This window comes from Girardinichthys multiradiatus, chromosome 15 (genome assembly GCF_021462225.1).
Source record: "Girardinichthys multiradiatus isolate DD_20200921_A chromosome 15, DD_fGirMul_XY1, whole genome shotgun sequence".
In the NCBI taxonomy this organism is placed as follows: domain Eukaryota; kingdom Metazoa; phylum Chordata; class Actinopteri; order Cyprinodontiformes; family Goodeidae; genus Girardinichthys; species Girardinichthys multiradiatus.
In genome coordinates this window covers 21,615,025-21,623,614 of record NC_061808.1, presented here as the reverse complement: position 1 = coordinate 21,623,614, position 8,590 = coordinate 21,615,025, and positions in this window count along the sequence as shown.

The following is an 8,590-nucleotide window of genomic DNA, read 5'->3' as shown; positions in this document are numbered from 1 at the left end:
GTGAGTTCTACATAGAATTGATTCACACTCAGAACCATGTATTATATTATTTCCGCTTTAAATTATGCACTTCTTTGAGTTAATCTGGGAGGTATTTTTATTTTTGTAAGACACTGTTCATGGCAAGATAAGAAACAGTGTGAAAGAAAATAGCTTTTGACCAAAATTCTAATCAGCAGGTTAACGGCAACAAGCCTTAAAAAACAATAAACAAAATAAAATTTGGCCTGAGCCAACAAAAGCCTGATTGGTGCATCTTTACTTTTTACCATGATTGTATTTTTAACTGAAAAGCACTCAAAGTTAATGAGCTTTTCAATTTTCATTCATTAGCATTCACAGATACGCAGACCTAAATATGAAAACTAAACCTTTTGAATAAAATACTTGCACACACATAAAGCTTGTTCTCAGCTTTTCTACAACACACACATGAAGCAACTCTTTGCTGACGAAAGCAATGTTAGAGGGCCTGTTTGGTGCATATTGATCCCTTGCCAAAAGCTCCCCCCTGGGCTTTACTTGATCAGTGTGCCAGTGTGCCCCTGATGGCATTGCCATCAGGGGCACACTGGCTCAGAACGGTAAACTTGCAACTTATGTACACACACACACACACACACACACACACACACATCTATATTTTACTATCTTTATGAGGACTTTTCGGTTACTTCCATTCATTTTCCTTGATTTTTAGTGCCTAACCCTGACCCTCACATTAACCCTAACCCTAACTAGTTAATACCTAACCCTAACAATAACTCAATTCATACCCTAGTCCTAAACCTAACCCCTGTCCCAAGAACGGAATTTGAAAAAGTGAGGACCAGGAAAATGTCCTCACTTTGTCAAAATGTCCTCACTTTGCCATAAAAATACGAAAAATGGTTCTCACTCAGCAACAAGTACAAGAACACACACACACACACACACACACACATGCACACATCTAGCTGAATCTGACTTCCCTAAGCACCCTGCAAGGCTTCAATTCTGGCTTGCTTTATGAGCCTGAATTTGTATTTGAGCACACAGCCTCAATTTACTGTCACCAGAAAACAAAACACACCAAAGTCGGTGTTTGTGTGTGTGTGTGCATGCCGTATGTGAGTGAAATGGTTGTGCAGTGCCAAGCTGAGACTCTCACTTCTTTCCTTCCTAACACATGCTGATAGACACTCATATTTCCTGTGGCAACAAGCGTGAAAATGGCCTCATAAATCCAAAGAGGTTTTACAGGGACCACATCGGCAGCATAAAGGAGATGTATTATGTAAATAAAACAACACGCCATCAGTAATGCTGGCTTATAATGACTCAATGGGAGACTTTCGGTTAAATGCAGCAACGGCTCGATTAGGTGTGCTGTAGCACAAATGCAAGCGTGTTTGTGTGCGCAGGCAGACACACTCTGGCACTACATAATTCGATGTTTCATCATAAGTCTCTATCCCAGCATGGTGTGGGTATCTGCAGCTTACCATGGTCCAACAATCTGTCAGCAAAGCATAGGGTGCAGGGCCAAACTACTTCCTCTGTGTCACACACACACACACAAACCCAAGTCAGGCTGTTTATTAGAGGTGAAAGAGCGAGGAAAGATGTGTGTACGAGCGTACGACCCAGTGCGCAGTACTTGCACGCAAACATGAAGCTGAGTCGTGCCTTTTTGTCATGCTACTTTTAAACACCAACTCTGTTTCACATATTCAGTCATTCATGCACACGCACACGTCCCGACAGGTCGCCCAGCTCTGACCCGTGATGGATTGGCTGCACTCCTGCCGTGACAGACAAGCGATGGATGGAGAGCTGAGAAGATGAAGGGAAGAAAGCTAGGAAAAGTGGAGTATATGTGTGTGTGTGTTTGTGTGTAAGTTGGATGAGAAAAAGAGCTGAGTGAAGTGTTCTTGGTGCCAGGGAGGATCTTACATGGGGCCAAGCAGATCATTTCCTCCTCGGCAGCACGTGTCATTTCCTCTAAACAAACAGTCCTTCTGTGGACAGGCAAGAGGCTGAAGGCCTGCCCTGTCAATCTATCTCTCCCTTCCTTTGCCTCCTTGTGTCCTTCATTGTCTCCTCTGTGAGCCTGCGACGATGCGTGTGCATGATTTAAGTTCTGTACCACAGAACAAGTACCGAAATAACAATGTCATGTTAGTAAAAACGGTGCACAGTTTCAGTACTTGCTAAGGCCTCTTTTAGATTATATTTTGGAGCCTTGCAAAAGTATTCTCACTTTTTCTCAACATTTTCACCTTAAAACCACAAACGTGAACATATTTCATCGAGATTTCAAGAGACAGAACATGGCAATGCACTGCATTTTGGTAAAGGGTTGAAGAAAACATTTTTAGAGATAAGAATCTAAAACGGTGGTATGCATTTGTATTCAGCCCTGTGGGTCAATTCTATGAACCACTTTTCATTGCAACTACAGCTGCACTTCTGTAGATGTGAGCTTTGAAAGGCTAAAACTGTAGGTTCATTCTTCTTTGCACAACCACAGTCAGATTAAACAGAGAGAGCATCTGTGAACATGAAAGGTTTTAAAGTTTTACTACAGATTCACAGCTGGATTTAGGTTTGAACTTTGACCGGGCCATTTTGACACATGATTATGCTTTGCTCTAAACCATTCCATTGTGACTCTGGTCATATGTTTAGGGTCATGAAGTTTAACGTTGAATCATGTATAAAGTTTTTTGCAGCCTCTAACGGGTCTTTCTTCATTGCCCTGCATCGCACCACCCATCTTGGTCTTAACTCAGACCAGCTTGTGTGTGTGGCTCTAGGAAAAAGAGCCTCCCCACACTGTGGGGATGTTGTGTCACACATACCAGTGTGGGACACCAGTTTCAATGTGCTCCATATGTCCTCTACATATCTTAACAATGGCTTTCACCTTGCCACTGTTCAACAAAAGTCATTTGTGGAGTGTACCACTAATCGTTGTTCTGTCAACAGATTCTCACAACTGAGCTGTTGATCTCCGCAGCTCCTCCAGAGTTATTGCTCTATGTGAAATGCTCCCCTTGCCTTGCCTATCAGCTTAAGTAGATGGGCCTTCCCATTCAATGAAATGTTTAAGGCTTGGATTTTTTCTTTATAACACACCCTGCTTTAAAAATCTTCACAACTTCATTTATTTGGTCTTCATGATGCTGTTTGTTCACCAGTGTTCTTCAACAAACCTCTGAGCCATTCACATAACAGTTTTACCTATGCTGAGATTAAATGACACACATGTGGACAGTTTTTTTTTACTAATTAGTAAAAAACAAATTAGTGACTCCTAAAGGCAATAAGCACTGGATTTTCTTTGGTAGTTTACAAGTATCAGAGTGGGTTGAATTCAAATGCGTGCCAGTTTGATTTGTAAAACTATGAACAATGTTCCTTTCTTGTGGTTCTCACAAAAATAAAATCTCACATAAAATCCCAAGAAAATATTCAGTATTTTGTGGTTGCATCGTGGCAAAATATAAAAAAAAGTTTCCGGATTATGAATACTTTTGCAAGGCACTGTATTTTCAACATTAACTACATTGTTTGATAGCAGTTCTTGCAGTTTCTGCAGCAGTCTGAGACATGACTTGTTTTCCCATTCAAAGTGTGCTGTTTGTGCAAACCAGCAATTTGACTTGCTGCTAATTCCACACTTGAAGATGTAATTAGGCCACCTTGTTCCACCGTTAGACAGGGATATCACGCAGTAACCAAGCAAGGCACTCAGTAAAGAGAGACAGAGGTTCACACGTGGCACACACACCCACATACACGTCCGTTTTTTACTATCTTTATGAGGACTTTTTAGTTACTTCCATTGACTTCCATTCATTTTCCTTGATTTTTAGTGCCTAACCCTAACCCTGACCAGTTAATACCTAACCCTAACCATAACTCAATTCATACTCTAGTCCTAAACCTAACCCTTGTCCCAAGAACGAAATTTGGAAAAGCGAGGACGAGGAAAATGTTCTCACTTTGTCAAAATGTCCTCACTTTGCGATTAAAATACGAAAAATGGTTCTCACTCAGCAACAAGTACAAGAACACACACACACACACAAACTGTTCAGACTCGGCATTTATAAAAAGCGGTTTGAAAATATATCTTAGTGGTCGGTTTCTTGTTATATGTTTCGGTAGTTTTAATATAAGAACTCAGTCTAAGTACAAATAAATTCAAACTTATTATGATTTGCAAAGACATTTATATAGTTTACTGGCAAAAGAAGGGAACAGATGTTTGTTAGACATACAATCACCTAAAGCTTTATTCTCACATACAATGCTTAGACTATACCAATAACCTTTCTAGCCATTGTATATTCTTTTTCATTGCAGTAGAAAATGTATCCATTGCCCAGAGTATCCATAATTAATTAATAGCTGCTTATATAGCTTTGCGTCCCGAACACTTTCAGTTTAAGTTGTTTTTTGATTGTTGAAAGTGGCCAAGAACAGCTTTACTCCATCTTATTTCTTGGTTAAAAATAAATGTTGGAATAAAGAACCGTTTAGCCTACCAGTACAACGTATAACAACCACTGACTTATGAAATAAAATCTGTTAAAGTTTATGGAATTTTGAAATATGTTTTTGTTATGTTTCCTATCATCTTTTGCTTTTTCTATTCTAAGATTATTCATTTGGAATTGCACTGTTTTTATGCTTCTTCTTCTCATATATTCTTGCAAACATAGTAAAGTTTTCAATTTTTTTTGTTTGGTCCTTTACCCTGTGGTGGACTGGCGACTTGTCCAGGGCACACCCCACATCTCACCCAATGACTGCTTGAGATAAGAAGCAGGCCCCCACCCTATGGCAAGGCTAAGCGGGTACAGATGATGGATGGATGGACTTTTACTTCCCTCCTACCAAGCCTTCAGACAGATCCTCCTGAGTGTGTTTACTGGTTTGTTCACATATTTGCAGTGAATTTGTTGGTTTTTCATTGTATTTAGTAAAGTCAGTCTTCATTGGTGGTGCCTGCATGCTTTCAGAGTCTTGCATTTTGGTCCTCCCACCTTTCTTTAATCCAAAGAAGTTTCAATGAAATGCAAAAATATTTTAATGTACCAACATTAATGTCAGGGGTACATTGGTGTCCATTATTCCCTCTGGTTTGTGTTGGACAGAAAAGGGTCTGTTTCTTTAAATTATGCTGATTGGAGTTGGCATGAGTGGACAATTAAACTTTGTTAAGGAAATTAAGCAATCATGTCAAAGATTGCAGATAATACTCAAGTATCTTCAACGCCATGATTTTTTCACACCTAACAATCATTTAATATGTTTCAAATCTATGTGCAATCAATGTATCAAGACATACATATTATAAAATGCTGCTTTAAATTATTAATAGTCCTCCTTCATCCCTCCTTTCCCCTGAGTCCAAACTACACTGTCTAATAAAACTCTCTCTCCCTTAAGAGCGGCACCAGAAAACGTCAATAAATGTGATCTAAACATTGATGTAAGACCCTGAAAAATCACTGACAGAGCTGCACAGACGCACCTGATCGTTACCTCAACGAGCACGAAGGGGGTCTGAAGGCACAGAGCTTCAAGAGGAATGAAACACCAGCCTTCATCTGAGCCTTGAGATATAAGCAGTGTGTGTGTGTGTGTTTAGCTGCCCTCACTCTCTGGCTGGCTGCTTAAGAATTCAGTCACATCTCTTGCTAGCAGGCAGGCAGTAAGGCGCTTTCACGCTCACAGGTTTGCTTCAGTCGGGTCTAATACCCCTTTCTCCCACCATGTGTAAGAGTGCGTGTGTGTGAATGTGAGCCTATGCCTAAATCTGACTGCATGTGCGTTTCACGTTCTCCACTTCTTTGTTTCTATACCTTGTGTCTGTGTGTGACAGTTGTGCACATTTGACTTTATGACATGTGTGTCTGTTGTCTGATAAACCGACTTAGACTCTTCCCTGATCTGTTGACTCTGGGCTGTCAACCCCCTGCCTTGGCTGACACACACACACACACACACATACACACACATAGCCCTCTGCTTTAGCTGCTAGCTGATCTGTGATGGCCTGCCACTCAAATGAAGCTCTGCTGAGACACTGCACAAAGGAGAGGAGGTTGGTTGGGTGAGAAAGGATAGGAATGAGGGGGGAGGAGGTGAAAGAGGGGAAAGAAAGAGGGTATCAGTGTCTTTCTTTCAGGTGCCTGCTAGCTCCCCACTCTCTGTCTGACTCCTTATCTCCCTGCTCCTCACTCTCCTCCAATTGACTGGCTTTGGCAGCTGCTCCTCACTCTTTGACTCCCCTCCCTTTTTTCCTCTATTCAGTCTTTTCCTATGCCCATGTTTCTGTTTACTTACGCTTGTATTTTCAAACCTGACCACATGTCAGTTCATCTTTACTCCATTTACAAGTGTGGACTTAGCAAAAGATGGAGAAAAGCAAAAATAGTAAAAGGAAGGAGAAGCCTATCAGGTAACGAGTTTGTAACAGCTGTATGGGATAATGCAGTTTTCTGAGAAAACATGCGTGTGCAGAGAGGAAAGGTGAAGATGTTATTTAAAGGAAATGCAAGCATTCAGAGGCCACTCTCTTGGGCCTCTTGTCAAAAATTCCCCTTCAACCAGCATCCATCACCCATTTATAGTAAACAATCCAACACTAACAAAACATCTTGGTGTTCTTTAAATACAACTCCTAAATGTTCTTTGAAATAGCTTTCATTATTCTTCTACTTACCTTTACTTAATTATTTACAATTTTCATTTCATTAACAGGGGCAACAGGATTTAACACGGTCCCAGAGCAGAATATTGAACTATAAATGTGAAGCTTGCAGTGTGACTTTTTATGAGCAAAAACATACGTTTATGCCCCTACTTCTGAAAATGCATGAACAGTTGTTCCTCTTGCTCCAATGTTCAGACACCTACGATCAACCTTATTGAATCTACCCTAGTGAAAGTGAAAATGCCCTAGTGGAATCTTTCTGACATTTGTTAAATTGCCTTCTTGTCTGCACTGCAGTGTTGCAGAGAGGAGAAGTATAAACAGAAATACAGTACAGACCAAAGGTTTGGACACACCTTCTCATTCAAAGAGTTTTCTTTATTTTCATGACTATGAATATTGTAGCTTCACACTGAAGGCATCAAAACTATGAATTAACACATGTGGAATTATATACTGAACAAAAACGTGTGAAACAACTGAAAATATGTCTTATATTCTAGGTTCTTCAAAGTAGCCACCTTTTGCTCTGATTACTGCTCCGCACACTCTTGGCATTCTGTTGATGAGCTTCAAGAGGTAGTCACCTGAAATGGTTTTCACTTCACAGGTGTGCCCTGTCAAGTTTAATAATCAGAATCAGCTTTGTTGCCAAGTTGTTGACAAGGAATTTGACTCCGGTACACTTTGCTCTTTGGTTTTGTTTTTGCATTACATAATATACATATTTACAATGTACAATATACACATATATAATAATAAAAAGGTGCATTTGCAACATCTGTATGCTGTTGTTTTGTACTCTATTGAATGTTCAACAGAGAAACAGCCTGGGGGAAGAAACTGTGTCTGTGGCGGCTGGTTTCAGCGAACAGTGCTCTGTAGCGGCAGCCTGAAGGTAAAGCTCTGAACAGTTTATGTGCAGGGTGTGTGGGGTCTGCAGAGATTTTAGCAGCTCTTTTCCTGACCCTAGACCTGTATAAGTCCTGGATGGAGGGAAGGTCAACTCTGATTATTCTCTCTGCATGCCTGATTATTCGTTGCACTCTGCACCTGTCCTGTTTTGTGGATGAGCCAAACCACACTGAGATGGATGAAGACAGGACAGATTGAATGATGGCAGTGTAGAAGATGACCAGCAGCTCCTGTGGAAGGTTGAACTTCTTGAGTTGCGTCAGGAAGTACAGTCTCTGCTGGGCCTTCTTTAGAACAGTGTCTATGTGCGAAGACCATCTCAGGTCCTCAGAGATGGTGGTTCCTAAGAACCTGAAGTGGTCCACGGCCGATACAGTGTTGTTGAGGATGGTGAGGGGGGTGTATGGGGGTGGTGTTCTCCAAAAGTTCACCACCATTTCCACAGTCTTGAGTGGGTTGAGTTCAAGGTAGTTCTGACTGCACCAGTGTAGCAGCCGATCCACCTGCTGCCTGTATGCAGACTCATCACCGTCCTGGATCAGTCCAATGACAGTGGTGTCATCTGCAAACTTCAGGAGTTTCACGGACGAGTCCGGTGAGGTGCAGTCATTTGTGTACAGAGAGAAGAGGAGTGGGGATAGAACACACGCCTGGGGTGCACCATTACTTATTGATCTGGTACGGAGAAGATGCTCCCCAGTCTCACCTGCTGCTGTCGGTCTGTCAGGAAGCTGTTGATCCACTGACAGGTGGAGGCTGGGACGTTGAGCTGGGTGAGCTTCTGGTGGAGGATGTCTGGTATGATAGTGTTGAAGGCCAAGCTGAAGTCTACAAACAGGATCCTGGCGTACGTCCCTGGATGGTCGAGGTGTTGCATGATGAAGTGTAGACCTAAGTTAACAGCATCATCTGCCGACCTGTTTGCTCGGTAAGCAAATTGCAGGGGGTCCAGCAGGGGGACTG